Source organism: Petaurus breviceps, unplaced genomic scaffold, assembly GCF_028583685.1.
Source record: "Petaurus breviceps papuanus isolate PSGF00001 unplaced genomic scaffold, PetGlider_PUasm1.0 520, whole genome shotgun sequence".
Lineage (NCBI taxonomy): Eukaryota > Metazoa > Chordata > Mammalia > Diprotodontia > Petauridae > Petaurus > Petaurus breviceps.
This window is the reverse complement of record NW_027186354.1, coordinates 438,442-457,335: the sequence shown is the minus strand read 5'-3', so window position 1 is coordinate 457,335 and position 18,894 is coordinate 438,442. Positions and strand designations below refer to the sequence as shown.

General features: G+C 42.2%; 1 protein-coding gene across 3 annotated transcripts in view; it reads left to right on the top strand.

The window, feature by feature from the left end:
• Nucleotides 1–18,894, top strand: part of FAM219A (family with sequence similarity 219 member A) — a 102,677-nt gene that overhangs the window by 859 nt on the left and 82,924 nt on the right. The gene's annotated exons all lie outside the window — the stretch shown is intronic.

Genomic DNA, 18,894 nt, shown 5'->3' with positions numbered 1-18,894 from the left:
GGGGGGGGGGGGGGGGGGGGGGGGGGGGGGGGGGGGGGGGGTGGAGACCTGAGGCAGGAGATGGCTTCGACTGGAGCTATAGGAAACCTGAAGGGATGGGAGAAGCCAAAGAAGGACGATCCCCGCCGCGGGAAGCAGTGCGGGCAGCCAGAGATGTGGAGTTAGAGAAATTGGGGGGAGGGGGGGCTGAACCAGACTGAGCAACGAGAGGGGAGTGGGAAGTAGCAGGAGGTAGGATGGGCAGGAAGCTTGGCTGGGAGGAGAACACTAATACCAAGGGTAGGCATTGCTGGGATGGGGAGACATTTGGTGGAGGAGTGGGGGAAGGGGATGAGGGGAGTGAGCGTCCCTAGGAATGGAACAGAAGGTCTCAGTCTCCCCCACACCCCAATCAAGTAGCTGAGGGTGGGGAATGAAGGTAGGAGACAGCAGACAAGAGAGGCCTGAGGCCAGGAGGCAAATGAAGGGGGAGCGCATGGAGATGTATGAAGGGATGGAGATGTACGAGGGGAGGTGCAGCAAACTGTGAAGGCTGAAACCTGGGAACCTGAGAATGGGATCACAAGGCTGTGATATCCAGTGTGTCGGAAGGCTTGGGCTCTGAGGGAAGATGGTGAAGCTGTAAAAGTGACCATTAGTTTTATGCACTGGTCAGAATTGGAGAAAGACTGAAGGGACCCCATGTTCCCCGGAAAGTCCTGGAAAGGATGTCAGGGAAAGCAGGTACTCCTTTCCTGGTAGTACGGTAACCCCAAGCATTTTTCAGCACCCCTCAGCTCAACCCTACTACCCAGGGGGTATGTTTGGAGAAGACTGAAGGCATCCATTTAACCCTTCCTGAGCACGGGTGCCTGCCCGATGCTGCAAACAGTCTGCCAGTTTGAGCCCCTGTGTCAGTGAGGGAATGATGTAATCGCTACCAGCGTAGTTGTGTTGGGAAGGGGAAAGTAGAAAGGAATACACACACAGGACATCTGAACCTGGGGTTGGGGTTGGGGGGGGGGGGCGGAGGGGGGGGGGGGGGGGGGGGTGGGGGGGGGGGGGGCGGGGGTAAGAAGTTGGTCTGCTATGCGAGGGACCATCCTCTGTAACAGATTTGCCACATATAGAACTTTCTGGAATGGGACCTGAAGTGGGGTCTAGAGGATCTAGAGGTGTTACAGAGGAGGAAGAGAATGAAAAAAGAGCCCTAATTTGGTTTTAATTGGTAACCTCTTGTCAGGTTTGGTTATTTTCTTCTTTGGAGGAGTGAGAGGTGGTGGAGATCAAGGAGTCTTGCCCCTAGATATGACTGGAAACTGAAGAGTCTCCTAGAGCTTGATGGAGAGGGATTTGTGAGTCCTCTACCTGTGAATATGGAAGAGGTTTAGTTTGATTACATGCTGGAGATGAGCTCTGAAAACCCTTAATCTGCATCTCCTGGTTCTTCCTCCCATTATTTTGCCCAGAAGCTACAAAGCATACTTCTTCTCCAGACCTGGAGATCTTTAGTAGTTACAGTATTAGGTTTTGTGGTCTTTTGAGCAAATAATCTAGATTACAACTTCTTAAACAATTATTAGACCAGAGCAGTGGCTGAAAACCTTTAAGAGTTGGTGGGAAATGGATCACTTTAATGACTCTGATCGTCCACCTCTGACAGTGGGATTCTAGAAGAGGATTTAAGGAGAGAATACACTGACTTTGAAAAGGGGTAGGACTGAAAGGAGGAATAACTCCAGAGAAGAGAGAAAGGAGTTGGATTTCTCTTGTGTAGATGAGAAGGAAGCAGGTATGGACATGGAAAGAGAGAGAGCTTTGGCTCCTCTTGTTTTAAGCCTTCCATAGCTACCTGGAATTATAAGTCAGTATATTTGGATGACCACCTGAGCCCTTGCTTTGGGATTTTGTGTTGGTGATTGTTTATGCTTTGAGTGGCAGTGGGTGTTGGTGGGGCTTTAGCTGTTTATGGGTTGTATAGTAATGGAGTTGTAGACTATCTATATTTATTGCTTGCAAACTGAGTATATTAATGGAAATGTCTTGGCTCTCTTTGGCTTCCTTGAGACCCTTTAGTCTGCTATAGGTGTACTCTGCAAGGAAATGCTTTGCTGTGATTCAATGGTGGTTTAGGTTAGAGTATTTTAATGGAATCACAACTCTAGAATTCATAGATAAGTAGCACAGTTATAATTTCTAATAACAGGAAGCGTAGCAATTAGTCTGTTGTTCTCTTTTACTTGATCCCCAGCCACCAATTTAAAGAAAATTAGGCACCTATATTCCCTCCCCCCAACTCCTCTAGCAACTTGTGCTTTGGGAATCAAGAGAGTCTAATTCAGTCTTTTTCTAAGAAGGGAGCTCAATGTTTCCTGGAAGCCCAAGCCAATCATATACCTTCATCCTCAGACACTAAACTCAGGCCATAAGGGGACAGAAATTGGATCCTGAAAAAAAAAAAAAACAAAGAAGTGAAATGAGGGCTAAAGGAGTATTAGGCAGGAGTGAAAATGAAGAATGGTTATTGGGTAGAACAGAGAGGTCTACTGATTCGTCCCTTCCCATCTCTGAACTTCTGTTACCCTAGCTATGAAATGATGATTAATCATTCATCCCCTTCACTCCTAACCTTCTCTAACTCCTAGAATTGTCATGGGCATTTGGGAATCCTCCTCTCCCCTGAAATAGTTTAGACCTTTCAGAGAACAGAATAAGTTTGCCAGTTTGAAGTTCTAAGGACATGGTAGGCTAGGGTGCAGTGGGAGCAGTGCATTGTGGTTGACAGCATCATTAGGCCAGTCAGGAGTTAAAGGTTCTCAACCTAGCATATTTGAAGTACCTTTGGTATGTCACCTTTATGACAACAGCTAATCAAATTACTTAAATACTCATAACTTCCCTGAGGTGGTTGTATAAAAATAGCATTCCTTGTTTAGAAGTCTGATAAACTTGTGGGTTGAAGGGAGAAGGGGAACAGGGGAGAGAATATCTTAATTTTCTGCTTAAAGGAGAACTTTAAGCTTTAAAAGGGGTGGGAAACCCTGTAACTAGCTAAGAAAATATGTTTCCAAGGTGCTAATTTAAGCATTAACTGTCAGTAGAAAGAGATCTTAGCCCTGCTATTGTTATATGTGAAATTAGGCTAGGATATAGGTTTAGGGATGGAGTTTGCCCTCGAGTGTATTTTCTGTTTCTTATATCTTTTTTTCCCAAGTCCCATAGTGACCTGACAAGACTGGCCTGCTTATCCTTAGGCTCATCAGGCCAAGTCCCTTTTCCTGAAATCTTTACAATATAAGATTGGGCCCCAGTTGTCTCCCTTTACCCTTTGAAAAGGAAATGAAATGAGATTAATTCCCTGGGCCCTACTTATACTTCTAGACAATACAATCATAAGCATATCCCAAAAGCATGAATTCTCCTGAGAACTTTCAGAGGGTAGGGGAGTTTTGTGTATATTGTAATGTTGGTCTCTGGGACTGAGGTCATGCTGCTGCCACTGCTACTATGATTTAGGAAGGGACTTCCACCTGCCAGATCCTTTATGCACATCGATTACATTTGATTCAGGCTGTTATCTTTGCTGAACAGCCAAGACAGGTAGATGGTTGCCTGTTATAAGAACTGTCTTCTCTACTTATGTGGTACAGCATGGCTTCTTCAACTGCAGCTGAGAAAGAAGAGAGGACAAGATTTGTTTCAAAAAGAGAAATGGAGTTTTTAATCATTTAAGTATCTCATGCATGTCATGACATACTCTCAGCCGGAGCTTACAAGACTTCTGGGATCTCTAGGTACCTAAGACAATCACTACTTTGTGTTCCCGGTAAGCCAATGAAAATTTCTTTTAGAATCAAGTATGATGATCTTTTTGAAGACAGTAGAGGGAATGGATTCCAACTGGTAAAAGGAGGGTTTTAGAATTAGCCCTAGGGAAGAACTTGTGACACCATTATTGCCTATGAAACCAGTTCCCAAGAGAATCTGTATCCTCTTTTGAAGATGTTAGCATGGGTTTTGAAGTGTGAAATTTCTAAAAATGATGTGTTCAGAAATTTTGACTTCTTTCCTTCATACATGTGAGTTGGGGTGAATGGTTAGTGATCCTTGCTGATTCCTGATATCCTTGGGGAAACAGAGACTCATAGGTGCATGTACCTTGCAGGTGACTTGTACCCAGTCCTGAAAGTAGCAGAAGGAACACAACAATGACAGCAGATCTATATACTACTGAAAATTGGCCCACATGGCAATCTTGGCACATATGTCTTTTATTGCCAATACTTGGCCAGATATACCTCTGTCTGGTCTGGGTTATGGAAGCAACAACTAAACTAGACCTTTTAAAGATCCCATCAAGGCCCAAAATTACAAGATTTGGGGGTTGAGTTATTTGGATGTGATCTCTGCTCTCATAATGTTTGTTAGATTATCTGGACTGTGTATTGTACACTTACTCAAATTCAAGGGTGGGTTTGCCTGTTGAGCTCTGCAGTCAGCTACCCCCTCAAGTGTTTTTGGAAACTGGTTTTTCCATGGAGTGTCTCAGATGTTCCTTAATCATATGGAGGATATTCATTTGGAAGGAGGCAGGTGTTTTCCCCTGCTTGAAGCTGCTTTCACTTCATTATGGGTGATTTGGGAACTATAGTAATCCATAGTGCTGTTCTGTGCTGGCATTGAGCAGAGGGTTGCTATTAGATGGGCTCACCCCTTGAACAACTTCTTTTCCTCCAGTACCCTTGATAATTGCAAGTGAAATTGGTTCAAGCTACAGAAAGGCAGAAAAGACCCATGATGGTTTTTTCCTAGAGCATTTTGATTAGGAAAGGAAATGTTTTGTTGACTGAGATGTTGCTCTGTGTTTCAGCGTCTACCTGGGTCTGGCCCTTTGCCTTTCTCCAATACAGGAAATCTGGGTATTGGTCTCCCAAAGAAAATTGCTGGAGGAAGAGATGGGTGTGGACTCCAGAGTCCTAGGTCACTGCCTCCAGTCCGGAAATATTGGACCATTGGAACTGAAGGAAGGAAATGACTGGACTTGGCCTCTGCTAGGTGTTCTGAGCTAAGGCACATAATCCTTTAAAGGTTTAGCTGTGGGAATGGAAAAGGAACCTCAGAACTAAGGTTGTCTGCCAGAAACAGCTATGCATGGTCAGGAATTGGCCTTACAGAATGGGCAGCTAGTTGGCACAGTAAATAGAGCATTGACCCAGGAGTTAGGAAGATCTGAGCTCAAATTGAGCTTCAAACACTTTATAGCCCTGTGACCCTTGGCAAGTCATTTAACTTCTGTCTGCCTCAGTTGTCTTAACTGTAAAATGGGAATAATAATAGCATTTACCTCTCAGGGTTGTTGTGAGGATTAAATGAGATGATATTTATAAAGAACTTAGCATAGAGGCTGGAACATAGTAGGTGCTTCATAAGTGCTTATTCTGTTATAAAGTGGAGAATTCTGTAAATGTCAAGGCTGTGTGACAATGACGATTGGGCATTATGTGGAGTTCTTATCCCTACTCCCCTGACTTGGCAAGAAACCAATTCAGGAACAGATTTATTATTATTATTTTTGGAGGGAAGAAAGTAGGATTATTGGGGTTGTGACTTGCCCAAGGTCACACAGCTAGTTTTTGTGTTCAGTATCTGAAGTCAGATTTGAACTCAGGTCCTCCTGACTCCAGGGCTGGTGCTCTATTCACTGTGCCACCTAGCCGCACCAGATTTTTATTTTTTGCTTTTTGGAGGGGGGAGGGCAGGGCAATTGGGGTTAAGTGACTTGCCCAAGGTCACATGGCTGGTAAGTGTTAAGTATCTGAGGCCAGATTTGAACTCAGGTCCTCCTGACTCCAGGGCCAGTGCTTTATTCACTGCACCATCTAGCCTCCCAGGAACAGATTTATTTAGAGGTAATCTAGTCCAACCCCCTTATTTTACAGAGGAGGAATCAGATCCAGAGAAGGGCATTGACTTGAATTCTGGTACACAGAGACTTGATGGCAAAACCCAGGTCTTCTGTCTCCAATGTAGTGTCCTTTTTTTTCATAATTGGCAAAAAGGGACAAAACAGTTATTCCTCTTAGGCAGAATTTGGAGGAACACTCCAAAATTACCATGATTTCCATGATGATTAGCTGTGAAAATAAAAGCTCACATTTATGTACTACTTTGCTATCTACAAAATGCTTTCCTCCCAACAACCCTACGAGGGTAGGTAATCAAAACATTATTGTTTCCATTTCACAGAGGAGGAAACTGATATTCATACTTCTGTGTGTGGTTAAATGGAACAGTTTTATTCCCTGAACGAATGTCCTAAATGGACTGTTAGTGTGGAACTCATGTTCCACATAGATCATAAGGCCTTTTATGAAGATTTAGGGAAGGACGTGAATAACAGCTGAATAAGATGAGAAGGCCTGGACAAATTGCAGTCTGTACTTACAGAAAAAGCACTTATCGGGGCGGCCAGGTAGCACAGCGAGTAAAGCACAGGCTCCAGTGTCCGCATGACCTGGGGATCAAATCCCAGGCTCAGACACTTAGCACCCACCCAGAAACACCTGGCCATGTAACCTTGAGCAAGTTACTTAACCCCAATTGCTTAGGGGCGGCCAGGTGGCTCAGCAAGTAAGAGCACTGGCTCCAGTGTGGGGATGACCTGGGGATCAAATCTGGTCTCAGATACTTAGCACCACACCCAGAAATAACTGGCCGTGTAACCTTGAGCAAGTTATTTAACCCTGATTGCTTTAAAAAAAAAAAAAAAAGAAAAAGACTTATGCCATGAAACCACAGAGTTATTGAAGTATTGAACACAAACGTTAGTTCAAGTTTAAATGTACAGTTATCCCTAGTGAAAGGGGGGAAAATAGGAAAACTTGCTTGCAGCCAAAAGCTTCCCCGTAACATTTATGTATCGATACTAGTTCTTCTGCAAGATATCCCTTAAGACCTTTGAAGACAGGTATTGTCTTGCCTTAGTCTCCCAACATACTCATCTGCTTCTACTGTTTTACATTTGACTTGGTTTCTAAACCCCTCCCCTCATGAGTTACCTTTCCCTTAATATTTTCTAGACTTGATCATCGATGTCTCTTAAAAAGCAATGCCTAGAACACTGTATTTATAGATGTGGTTTGACCATTGCAGACTATAGTGAGTTTGTCTAACTTGTTCTGAATATCAGACTCTATTTAATGCAGGCTAAGATTGCATGGATGAAAAAAAAAATCACCTAGACTGAAAAGACTTGCATGGGTTACTAACTGTTACAGTGTAGTGTATACACTTAGATTGTGGCTCCTCAGAAGTATCAAAGAATTACATTAGCATTTTTAACAAGCAACAGCATGCTGTTAAGTTTTTATAAAGCTGTGAAACATGAAAATGTGGTAGCCCTTCCTGTTACTTGAGTTTTTAATATTATATACAGAATAAATGGAAGTAATCCTAGAGGGGAGACACTGGCATTATAGGGCAACTAGGAAAGGCTTCTTGAGGAGATGGAGTTTTGGCTGACGCTTGAAGGAAGCCAGGTAAGGAGGGAGAGCATTCTAGGCCTGGGACAGACAATGAAGAATACATGAAATTGAGACATGGAGTGTTTCATATATGGAACAGCAAGAAGGCTCGTGTTATTGAATCGAAGAGTAGGTGGGAAGAGAGAGGGTAAGATAGGAAGGGACTAGGTTATGAAGGGCTTTAAAAGCCAAATGAGGATCTTCTGTTTGAACCTGAAGATAATAGAGAGCCACTGGAGTTTATTGAGTGAGGGGGAAGAATGACATAGTCAGAACTGTTTTAGGAAGTTCACTTGGGTAGCTAAGTGGTGGATGGACTAGAGTGAGCAGAGACTCGAGGCAGGGTGACCAACCAGCAGGCCACTGCAGCAGTTCAAGTCTGCATCAGGGTGGTGGTAGTGTCGTCCATCAGAAGAGAGAGTATACAAGGAACGATGCAAAGGATGGGTACCCTCAACAGTGATAGGGAAGTTAGGTAGAGGGGATGGTTTGGGGAGCACAGGGGGGAAAATGAGTTTCATTTTGGACGAGTTGAAGATGTCTTTAGATGTCCAACTCCAGACATGCAATAGGTAGTTGGGGATATAAGATGGGGGGTTAGGAGAGAGGTTGGGGTTGGATCAATAGGTCTGAGAGATGCTAATTCAATCCATCAGAGCTGGTGAGGTCATGGTGAAATAGAATAGAGGGAGAAGAATGGGCACAACCTGGATGTAGATCCAATAAAGGATCATGAGAAGGAGAACCAAGAGAGGGCAGTGTCAAAGAAACCTAGGAAGAAAAACGTTATCAAGGAGAAGCAGAGCCAGCATTGGAACCTCACTCCAAAAAGAGCAGGCTTTGAGTACTGGATTTAGGGTCAGAGAACGTGAGTTTCCTATTCAGGTGATTATCACCTGGTTGGGAAATATGCTGAATTTGCAGTCAGAAACCCAAAGTCAAACACTAGCTCTGCTACTTTTTTTTTGCTGCTGATTTGCTACTTATTTCCCGGACCTCCTTAATCTTAGTGCCTTTCTTCTGAGATGATTTCTAGTTTATTCTGTTATGTATCTTGATTGTACAGTTTTTGCATGTTGTTTCTCTCATTTATAAACTCTGAGCTCCTTCTGAGTAGGGACTTTTAAACAAATCTCTCTATTCCCTTTGCATAACACAGTAATTGGCACATAGTAAGTGATTAATAAATGTCTGTTGACTTGACCTGTATGGCCTTAGGCAAGCCAGTTTAACCTCTCTGGGTCTTAGTTTCCTCATCTGTAAAATGGGTTGTTGTGAGGATCAAATGAGATAATTCTAAGTGCTAGATAAATGATTCTAGGTTTGGTGGTTTGAAGAAGCAGTGGGGAGTAGTGGAAGAGCCTGGAAATGGAGGCACCAAAGCTGGGTTCAAAGCCTTCTTCTGTCAAGTCACTTCACTTTTGTCTGCCTCAGTTTCTTCATCTATAAAGCATAGCATACATATGTGTCACAGGGATGTTAGGTCCCAATGAGAGGGCATTCTGTAAGCCTTAAAGACTGTACAGGCTAGTCAGTGTCCCAAAACTCTTAGTGCTATTTTAAACCTTAAAAATGCACTAGGACATCCTATATAAATGTCAGCTATTTTTAGGATGTAGATAGAGGATACAAAAGAAGTAAATGATCCAGTTTCTAATCTTGTTGGGAAGATGAGTTACATTCATGAAAGGACTTAAAAACAGAGGACAAAATGTGTGAAATGCCAAAATGTGGAACATAAAACTGTCAGGCATCATGAAGGAGCATATGAGAGAACTGGGTGGGGGGGGGGAGGCAGTTGTTGGGATAGGTTTCAGGAAGGAAATAGGAGAACTAAGCCTTGAAGGATAGATGAAAGTAGTTGAAGAAAGCATTCCAGAGAGAGAGAGAGAGAGAGCAAGAGCGAGTGAGCGATCATAAGAAGCTCGATGGAGAGTTGGAAGGAAGCTCTGAGGCCGTCCAGACCAACCCTTCATGTGACCCAACATACGCACTTGAGAATGAGATGATTTTCCAGTGGTTTATCCCCAGTGGCTAGAGAGGCCTCACTCCCCATCTCCACCTCTCAGAATACCTAGATTTCTTTCAATTGCAGCTCAGGCACCACCTCCAACAGCCCTTTCTTGATTTTTCCCACTTCTCCCTTGCATATGCCATCTCCCCCCACCTCACTCCCCACCATTGTTAGTGATCTTTGCTCCTTGAAATTACTTTATACATATTTTGTGTTTATTTATCTTTGTATTTTTTTACATTTTCCCTCCCATTTTCCCCACCCACACCAAATAGAAGCTCTTGAAAGAAAGGAATTATTTTATTTTTGCCTTTGTATTCCTAGCTCTTGGCACATAGTAGGTGCTTAAGTTGTTGAATGGTGTACATGAGACATAGTGAAGAGTAAAAATAAAGTGCAGTGTATTGTGTCAGGTAGGTATGGAACAGAGAATGGGATTTGCAAGCTAATTAGATCATGGAGGGCCTAGATTCCCTGATGAAAGATTTACTCTAGAGCACCTAGTAATTCAGTGGTAGAACTGAGGAGTGAGTGTAGGTCTCACCTTGGGTAGTCTGTTACAAATCTGTCTTTCTAGATCTCTTTTGCTTTGTAGTATCACACAAGATTTTGAGAGTGAGGAAGATAGGCGAGGCATGTGAAGGCCCCGTCAGCCCCTCTTTAGCAGCAAAAATGATGACTGTGTTCTCCAGCTTTGTTGTGAGGATGAAGCTATTAATAGAGTGAGGATCTTTAATATTTAATTAGCAAAATTCCCATCTCCGCTAATGACGAGGCTCCTGCACAAGTCTTTTAACATTGAGCGACTAGCTCACATCCTTCCAGAGATGAGAAAACATCTGGTGCTCTTAGAAGGCCAAATGCCAGTACAGTGTGTCCTGGCCCTCATGTGCCAGTAACGGTTTGCTTAATATTTTCCTCACAAATGCAAAAATCAAATGCTAAAGTATATTGAACTGAGGGCAGGTCCTGTTGTTTAGTGGAGGAGCTGCCAGCTATAAAGCAGAATCTGACAGATTCATAAGCCCTTGCAAATTAACATGCAGATTGCATCAGCTGGTAAGAGGGATTTGCTGGTTGTGCTACTGTACCAACAAAATCACAAAGCTCTGCCTGAGAGAATTCTTAGGATCACTGATATTCCCATTCCCTGGCTTTGTTGCTTTTAGCAGGCCTTCTCTTATCTTTTTGAGCACTGGCTGAATAAAAAAAGGTGACCAGTCCAGAAGGTTAATGGAAATGCTAGGAGGCAAAAGGATGCAGTATTACTATGGATGTGATGAGGGTTTCAGAGATAAAACAAGGAATATAAAAGCAAGGGGATCAATGATATGTAGGCTGTCCAGAGGTAAAGAAGCAGTGAAGGCTATCACTAGTGAACTGTCAGCCACAGCCCCATAGTCTACTAAATGTATTGACTCATACTAGTAGCTTTTTTTGAAAGGTTTCGGTGACTATTTCTGAATTTTTAAATGTTGGTTTTAAGATTTGTCACAGAATGGGTTCCCAGCATCTAAAGATTTGAGAAGTCTCTCCTGACTTTGGAACTGATCCAAACCTTGTTTTCCTGGAATTCAGCTGACCAGGCCGAGCAAAGTCAGGGGTGAGATGGCAAAAACTGAGGGAAAGGGGCAGCTAGTGAGTAAAGCGCTGGCCCCAGAGTCAGCAGGACCCGAGTTCGGTTCCAGCCTCAGATGCTTAACACCCACATAAAAAAACTAACCACGTAACCTTGGGCAAGTTACTTAACCCCAATTGCCCTCCAAAAGGAAAAAAAAAACTGAGAGAAAGCTTTGACTTACTTTGGAAGACTGGACGGAGTTTTCCCATATGTAAATGGGATGAAGAGAAGACCATTTTCTTCCTTCTTGACATCTTTGTGGCAAGATCTAAAAGGGTACTAGCAGCAGTGCCCTGTCAAATTTAAGATTTTTGAAGGACAGAGGACTAGAAAAAGGGAATGCAGATATGGTGATTGTACTTTCTTTTTTATATTTTACACATAAACAGAAAAGGTGAGAGAGAGACCTTGAAAAGAATCCAATTGACTGCTGCTTCTGTGAAACCACTTTTTGTCATGAAATTTTAGTCATGAAATTCCAACTCAGCTTGTGCACCAGCTTTGGAAAAGCACATGATTGCTGCTGCTGCTTTATGTTCAATACCTAGCATTTCACCAGAACCCCAGAGGATGCCATTTTCAGTCTATTGTCTTCCTGCAGACCCAAGACAGATTCTTTGTTGGCCTTCCTGGTAGCTTTCTTCTGAATTCATAAAGGTACCAGCTGAGGAGCAGTAAGGCCTATGGGTTTTGCTTAGGGAGATTCCCAAGCTTTCTCTCTTTATTGAAAGCATTGATTACACAGACCTCCCTCATTTTCAGCGTTTTGATTATCCCTTCTGGTGTTTCACTTTTCTTCTCCATCTCTGACTTTTTTTTATAAAAAACACTTATTGAGTGACTACTACTTGAAATTTTAGGAGATAGACAAGACCTGACCCCTCTCCACAAGAAGCTTAAAATCTAGAGGAGATGGGACAGATAACTACAATGCAAGACATGCTAATGAATGTGATTTCATACTAATGAAATCACAAACAGAGTACTATGGGATCCCAAAGGAAGAAGAGAACACTTTAGTTTGGGGCCCCTGTGGAAGGTGCCCTCAGCTGCCACTCTGAGGAAACAGTCCCTCAGTAACTGTCTGTTCTCTTCTGTACAGCTCATAAATAGAAACACTTAAATATCCAATATTAAAATAGAAATAATGCTAACTCTCCTAAGACCGAGGAAAACTTCTAGCAGAGACAAGAGCATCTCTTTTCCTATAATTCTAGTGTGAACTCTGCTCCTGGTTGTGTCTGAAGAGCCATGTGTTGCCTAGGTTTATTTCTCTCTTTTAGTATTTCCAGGCATTTCCTGGTTTTGGAAAATGGCTCCTGGAAAAATACTGTGTTGGCAAAGATTTCAGCTTTTGTCACTCACAAGATCCACCACATCTTGCCTACAGAACACTCAGAGCCTCTTGACCAGTGTGGGTGGCCCTTTGATGTCTTGGCTTTTGCTTATTTATTTTTAATCTAACAGAAGTCCTGCCACCCTGTCTATACAGTAATTTGTGGATCAGAGCAACTTAGCCTACCCAACTTGCCATTGGAATTGACAGTCTTCTTCATTGTTTTTCTGCTGCTTGTAGTAAACACCATGGTAAACAGCTCTGGAAAGCAGTTGGTGTGAATTGCTATTCTCTCAGGCAGGCCTAATATTATCAGCTGAGTATTTGCAAAAAGCTTTCTTCCTTCATTTTGGGGCTTGGCAATGTTGTTCCTCAGCCCCCTCCCCCCCATTCATGTTCTCTGTCCTAAAATTTGCTTTCTAGTTGAATAAGATTGTATGGAGTTTTAACATTATGTTATCATCAGAGCCAGGAGATGCTTAAGGGTGAGTCCTCAGGGAGTCATTTTTCCATATTGGGCTTGGCAAGTGTAATAAAATTCCAAGTGGTCAATAGAACTATTGACTAAACTACGGCCATAGGGATGGGGTAGAAATGGCCACGGTCATAGAGTTCTTTAGCCCAGAGTTTGAATTGCCAGGGCTGATTTATATATAAGCCCCAAGTAGCCAGGCTGCAACCGAGGCCCAGTAGAGGGACTGAATCAAGGAAATCCTGCTGAATTGTAGCACAGCAGGATTTATACCATTGGGTCTGTGACTTTGGCACTGCTCTTTTGGTTATGTGGGCTTTTTAGGCAGTCAGGCACTTGCTATTTTCTTCTCAGTGAAGTCCTAGTGAACCAATCTCCCTCTAGTTGGCTGTATCCTGCTTTAACTAGTGCCTCAGGAAGCCAGGGAAGGTGAGAATTGGTGAGCTTAAACTGGCATCACGATTGGCACTGACTGAAGTTTGCAGCATTTTAGATCCTCTCCCAGTACACTGACTTGCTATTAATACTTCCCTTATCCTTCACCCTAGGGGCTTAAAATCTGGCATTTGGAATTGTGAGCCTGGAATTTATGAAAGACAGGCTAGAGTTCTAGGTTTGAGAACAATTTGCATAGAGGTGACAATTTAAATTGTGTGAGCAAATAAGACCGCTGAAGGATAAAGCATAAAGAAAGAAGATGCCAGATCAAGGGGATGCCCATCAATTGGGGAATGGCTAAAGAAGTTGTGGTATGAATGTAATGGAATACTATTGTGCTATAAGAACTGAGGAGCAGACAGACTTCATAATAACCTGGAGAGACTTATATATGATGCTGAGTGAGGAGAGCAGAACCAGGAGAACATTGTATACAATTACAAACACATCTTATCTGTGATGACTAACTTCAATAGACTGGGCTCCTCTCAGCAATGCAAGGTTATAAGACAACTCCAAAAGACTCATGATGGAAAGGGATATCCATATCTAGAGAAAGAACTACAGTCTGAATGCAGATTGAAGCAAACTACTTTCTCTCTTTTGTGTTTTGTTTCCTTCCTTCTTTCTCGTTCACTCCATTGGTTATAATTCTTCTTTACAACTTGACTAATGTTTAATGTGAAGGTATTTGTAGAACTTATATGGGATTGCATACCACCACGGAGGGGGAGGGGGAGAAAATTTGGAACTCAAGGCATTATGGAACCGAATGTTGTAAACTAAAAGTAAATAAGTACATTTTTTTTAAAAAGAGAGAAAGAAGAGGCCATAGGACAAAACATTTGTGAATTATCTGCCATAAAGGCTGAGGAAGTAGAAACAGTTGAAACACTTTATAGAGGTAAAGAGAAAACCAAAAAAATATGAGTCTCTGAAGATGAGAAGGGAAAGTGTCCAGATGAAGGAGGTGGTCAGTAATGGTGAATGTTGTGGAGTGTTTAAGAAGGATAGGAACTGAAAAAAAAAAACCCATTGGATTTGACAATGAGGAGGTCATTGGTGACCTTCAGGAGCAATTTTTGCATGATAGTTGAGCGTAGACATCAGATTACAGGGAATCAAAAAGAAGGGGAGTATGAGTTGAGAAAAGTGAAACTTCACTATGCAACTTTTTCAAGAAGCTTGTCCAGAAAAGAGAAGGAAAGATATGGGCTAGTAGTTAGATAAGGGGTATAAGAGTCAAGGGAAGCACTTCTTCTTTTTAAAGGATTGGGAAGACAGGAAGGAGCCACAGGAGAAGAAAGTAAAAATGAGTGACCTAAGGGATTATTGCTGAAACAAGATCCTGGGAGAAGTAGTAGAAATTAGAAAATACTAGAAAGAGTATTGGATTTGGAATCAGAGAACCTGGATTTGCATCCTAGCTCTGTGATGTGACATGTGTGACCTTGAGCAAGTCATTTACCATCCCTTGGTCTCATTTTCCTCATTTTAAAAATTAGATTGTAGTTAGTGATCTGTGGTCTCTTCAAACTCTATAATCCTATGAAACAGGAAAGGATGGAATCAAGGACAGTAGGCATTATTAACCTTAGCAAGGATTAAGGATGCTTATCCCTCTGAAACTGGTCAAAAGGAGAGAATGGGTGGTGGTTCTTCAGTTTCCACCCACTCCTCAATCCAATCAGTTGCCAGATCATACTGATTTTTTTTTTTTTTGGCTCTTGCATCTCCCTTTTCTCTACTTACACTACAACTACCATAATTCAGGCTTTCATCACATCTGTTACTGTTGAAATAACCTTTTCAGTCCATCCTACGTAGCTACCAACAAGATATTCCTAAAGCATAGGTCTGACTGTCATTCCCTTGATTAGAAAACTCCAGTGGGGAAACAGAAAGAGAAAGGAAAGAAAAAGAAAGAAAGGAAGGGGGAGAGAGAGAGAGAGAGAGAGAGAGAGAGAGAGAGAGAGAGAGAGAGTGAGAGAAAGAGAGAGAGAGAGAGAGAGAGAGAGAGAGAGAGAGAGAGAGTGCTAAAGCTTCAATGGTTGTCTGTTAGCTTCAGGTTAAAATAGCCTCCTCCATTTGGCACCCAGTCTGCCTCTAGCCTATCTTTCTAGGTTTGTTACACATTATTCCCCTTCTTACATACTGTGTTCTAGCCCGACTGGCCTACTTTTCCACCTTTTATGTGACTTTCCATTACCTATCTCTGTGATCTTGCCCAACCTGTTTTCTACAGTGAGTTGTCCTTACCTGTAGATGTCACTGTGTGTAGAGTACTAGATATGGAGTCAGGAAGACCTGAATTCAAATCCAATCTCAGACACTAACAGTGTGACCCTGGGCAAGGCACTTACTTAATCTGTCTGCCTCTGTTTCCTCACCTGTCAGATTGGAATAATAATAGCATCTATTTCCCAAGGTTATTATTATAAGGATGAAATAAAATAATATCTGAGGTATACTTTGCAAACCTTGAAGCAACTCTCAGAATCCCTAACTTGCTTCAAAATTCTGCTTATATCCTTCAGCTGCTAGTCTACTTCATGAAAATTGTTGTTATAGTTCAGTCATTTCAGTCGTGCCCAACTCATTTTGACCCCATTTGGGGTTTTTTTGGCAAAGATACTGGAGTGGCTTGCCATTTCCTTCTCCAGCTCATTTTACAGATGAGAAAACTAAGAGTTAAGTGACTTTCCCAGGGTGACACAGCTAGTAAGTATCTGAGACCAGATTTGAACTCAGGAAGATGAATCTTCCTGCCTCTAGGGCTGGCACTCTATCCTCTGAGCCACTTAGCTACCCCTTTGTGGAAATTACCTTGAATATGTTTTGTATTTTCTTACATGTATATGTGTTTCCCCCATAGAATATAAACTCCTTGAGGTCAGAGATCATTTAATTTTTGTCTCGCTCCCCAGTACCTAGAACAGTTTCTGGTATATAGTAAGCATTGGATAAATACTTGTGGGAATACTGTACAATGGAAAGAGTGCTAGATTTGGAGTCAGATGGCCTGAGTTAAGTCACTAAAACTCTTTGGGTCTCATTTTCCTTACTGGTAAAATGATACAATTGAATTGGAGGATTTTAAAGGTCCTTTCCAACTCAAAATCTGTAATCTTGTGTGATTCATTAATAAGTGATGTGAAGTAGTTTTGAAGAAGAGGAGTTGGGAAGCTCTTCTCAGATAGTGTCAGTCTCCTTGGTGAAGTAGGTCGCTGAGCCCTCTGCTTTTGGTGTACAGGGTCGAGCTGCAGTTGGACACAAGGTTTGAGGGGAAAAATTGGAACAATCCCTGTGGGGAATGAGAGGAGTCGATAAGAGTAGTGCTGAGCAGCAGTAAAGGCCTAATTGAGGGTAAGCACTATAAATTTATAGTAGATAAAGTCAGCTTAATTCATGGTTTTCTCCAGCAACATTCAGCAGCTGGGGGACAGGGGCAAAGGACTCAGAGGAGGAGTTAGCCAGGGTTGAGTGTTAGTAGGTCTGTATTGCACAAAGGAGGTAGCAAATATTAAAAAGGAACCGTGACTAGAATCAGTTCTATGCTCCACCCACTGCAGCTCTGGGGCAATTAGCCATCAAGACCTGATTATGTGCAAAGGTCTGTGCAAACTTATGCTTGCTTTGTAACTGCCAGAGTCACTTTGGTTCATTTGTGAAGTGAGGGAGCTGAACCAGAGGCTGTCATCCTTGCCAGCACGTATGGAGTCAAAAGGAGAAGAACCTTTAAATTTGAAGATTTGGCTCCTTTCCTTACTAAGAACCTTATAATTTAGTTGAGGAGAAAAAATATCTTAAATATAAAAATTATAATTTTAAAATATCTTTAAAATAAAATATCTTAGCACTCATTAATAAACAGCATAGCAGCAGCCCAGTGTAGTGTGAAGGGCACTGGATTTGGAATTAGGGAGACCTGGGTTCCATTCATTCCTGCCTCTGTCACCAACTGTGTGACTTCTGGGCATCAGTTTCCTCATCTTCAGAATGGAGCTAATAATATCTATAGTGCCCTCCTTGTGGGTTGTCATAAAGATCAAATGAGAAGAATAGATAGAAAACACTGTGCAAATTTTAAAGCTCTACATAAGTGCCATTATCATTTTTTTACTGTTACTTTTATTATTACCCCTAAGTGTTGTTTAGTATTTCATAGTACTGTACAGGAAAAAGAAATTATTAATTACCTAGGGTTATTTTAATTAGAACTTATTTCCCTTTATTTAGCCATTCACCTATATCTGTCTACTCAGAGCCTGCTGTGGCCAATAGTTATTTCTAGTTTGAACTACTGAGACTTGCTCTGTGGTTGCACCCATTTCTCCCCTTGAGAGGTCAAGGCATTGGGGGAGTGGGGGGTGGGGCTTTGTCCCAAACTACATATCCCATCTACCTTTACCTTCATGTTTCAGAATAGTTAGAGGTTGTTCTCAGATGTCAAAGAGATTCACAATTGGTATATCTTTACACTAAACTATAATGCCATCGTTGATTAGGATGGCGAAGAGAGGGGAAGAGATCAGGTAATAGGAAGAAGACCAATTTTTAGCATGAAAATCAAATTATAATATTCGTATTTTCCCCTAGAAGCTGGCAACAGCCACTCTACCAAATACTTTGCCTTCTTTCTTTACCATGCAAGTTAGATTTGTATTTTTCATCATCATGCTTAGACTTTCAGTTAACTGTAACATTACTAACCTGCCATCTCTTTTTATCACTTGAATGCATCACAGCTTTCTCTTGCCACCGTTTCCCTTTTCAGCTGAGTCAGCACTTCCAGACTTCTAGCCATTGTGCCATGAGCCTTTATTGGGATGAACCGATTAGTTCTGAGATTGGAGTCAGGGCTTCTTTCCTTATGTCTGACAAGTGAGTAGGATTGTAAGAGGTTCTCTGCCTTAGTTTTGCCACTGAAGCAAGGAGGGGGTGGAGGGAAGGTACTGTGGTGTAGGGGATAGAAACAATAATTCTCAAGCTTAGATTGCTTCTAGTTTAATGGAAAGGATCCATTGTGTAGATGTGAAAGAACATCAAGCCTGATTTCTACCCTTGGCAGGCATCTCTTGAATGAATCTTCCATTCTTCGGGTGTTCTTTCACTGATACACTAGGCTTCCTTCTCTGAGTATCAGGTCATTGTTTCTGAAACAACTGATCCAGGCAGGCCCTGAGTCTGGTCTTCTGGGTCAGACAGAGTTTGACTAAATAGTAGGCTGACAGGAAAGGAAAGCATTTGAGAGGGCCATGGCTGTTTAGCTTTTTTCTGGACTTCGTCCAATTGTTAGAAGACATGAAGCCATCTGACTGTCTCCCCATCTCTTTCCTCTATCTGGCTATACTGAGGTGCCTTGGAGAGCTGAAAGCACAGTTGATAATGCCTGGATCCTACAACATTACAGAGATTTCCTTGGTCAACTAATTTTCTAGTCTGTTTCCTAACAAGAAATTGGTGATTTTGGTTCTGATTCCTTTTAAATACATGTACCTGTACCTATGG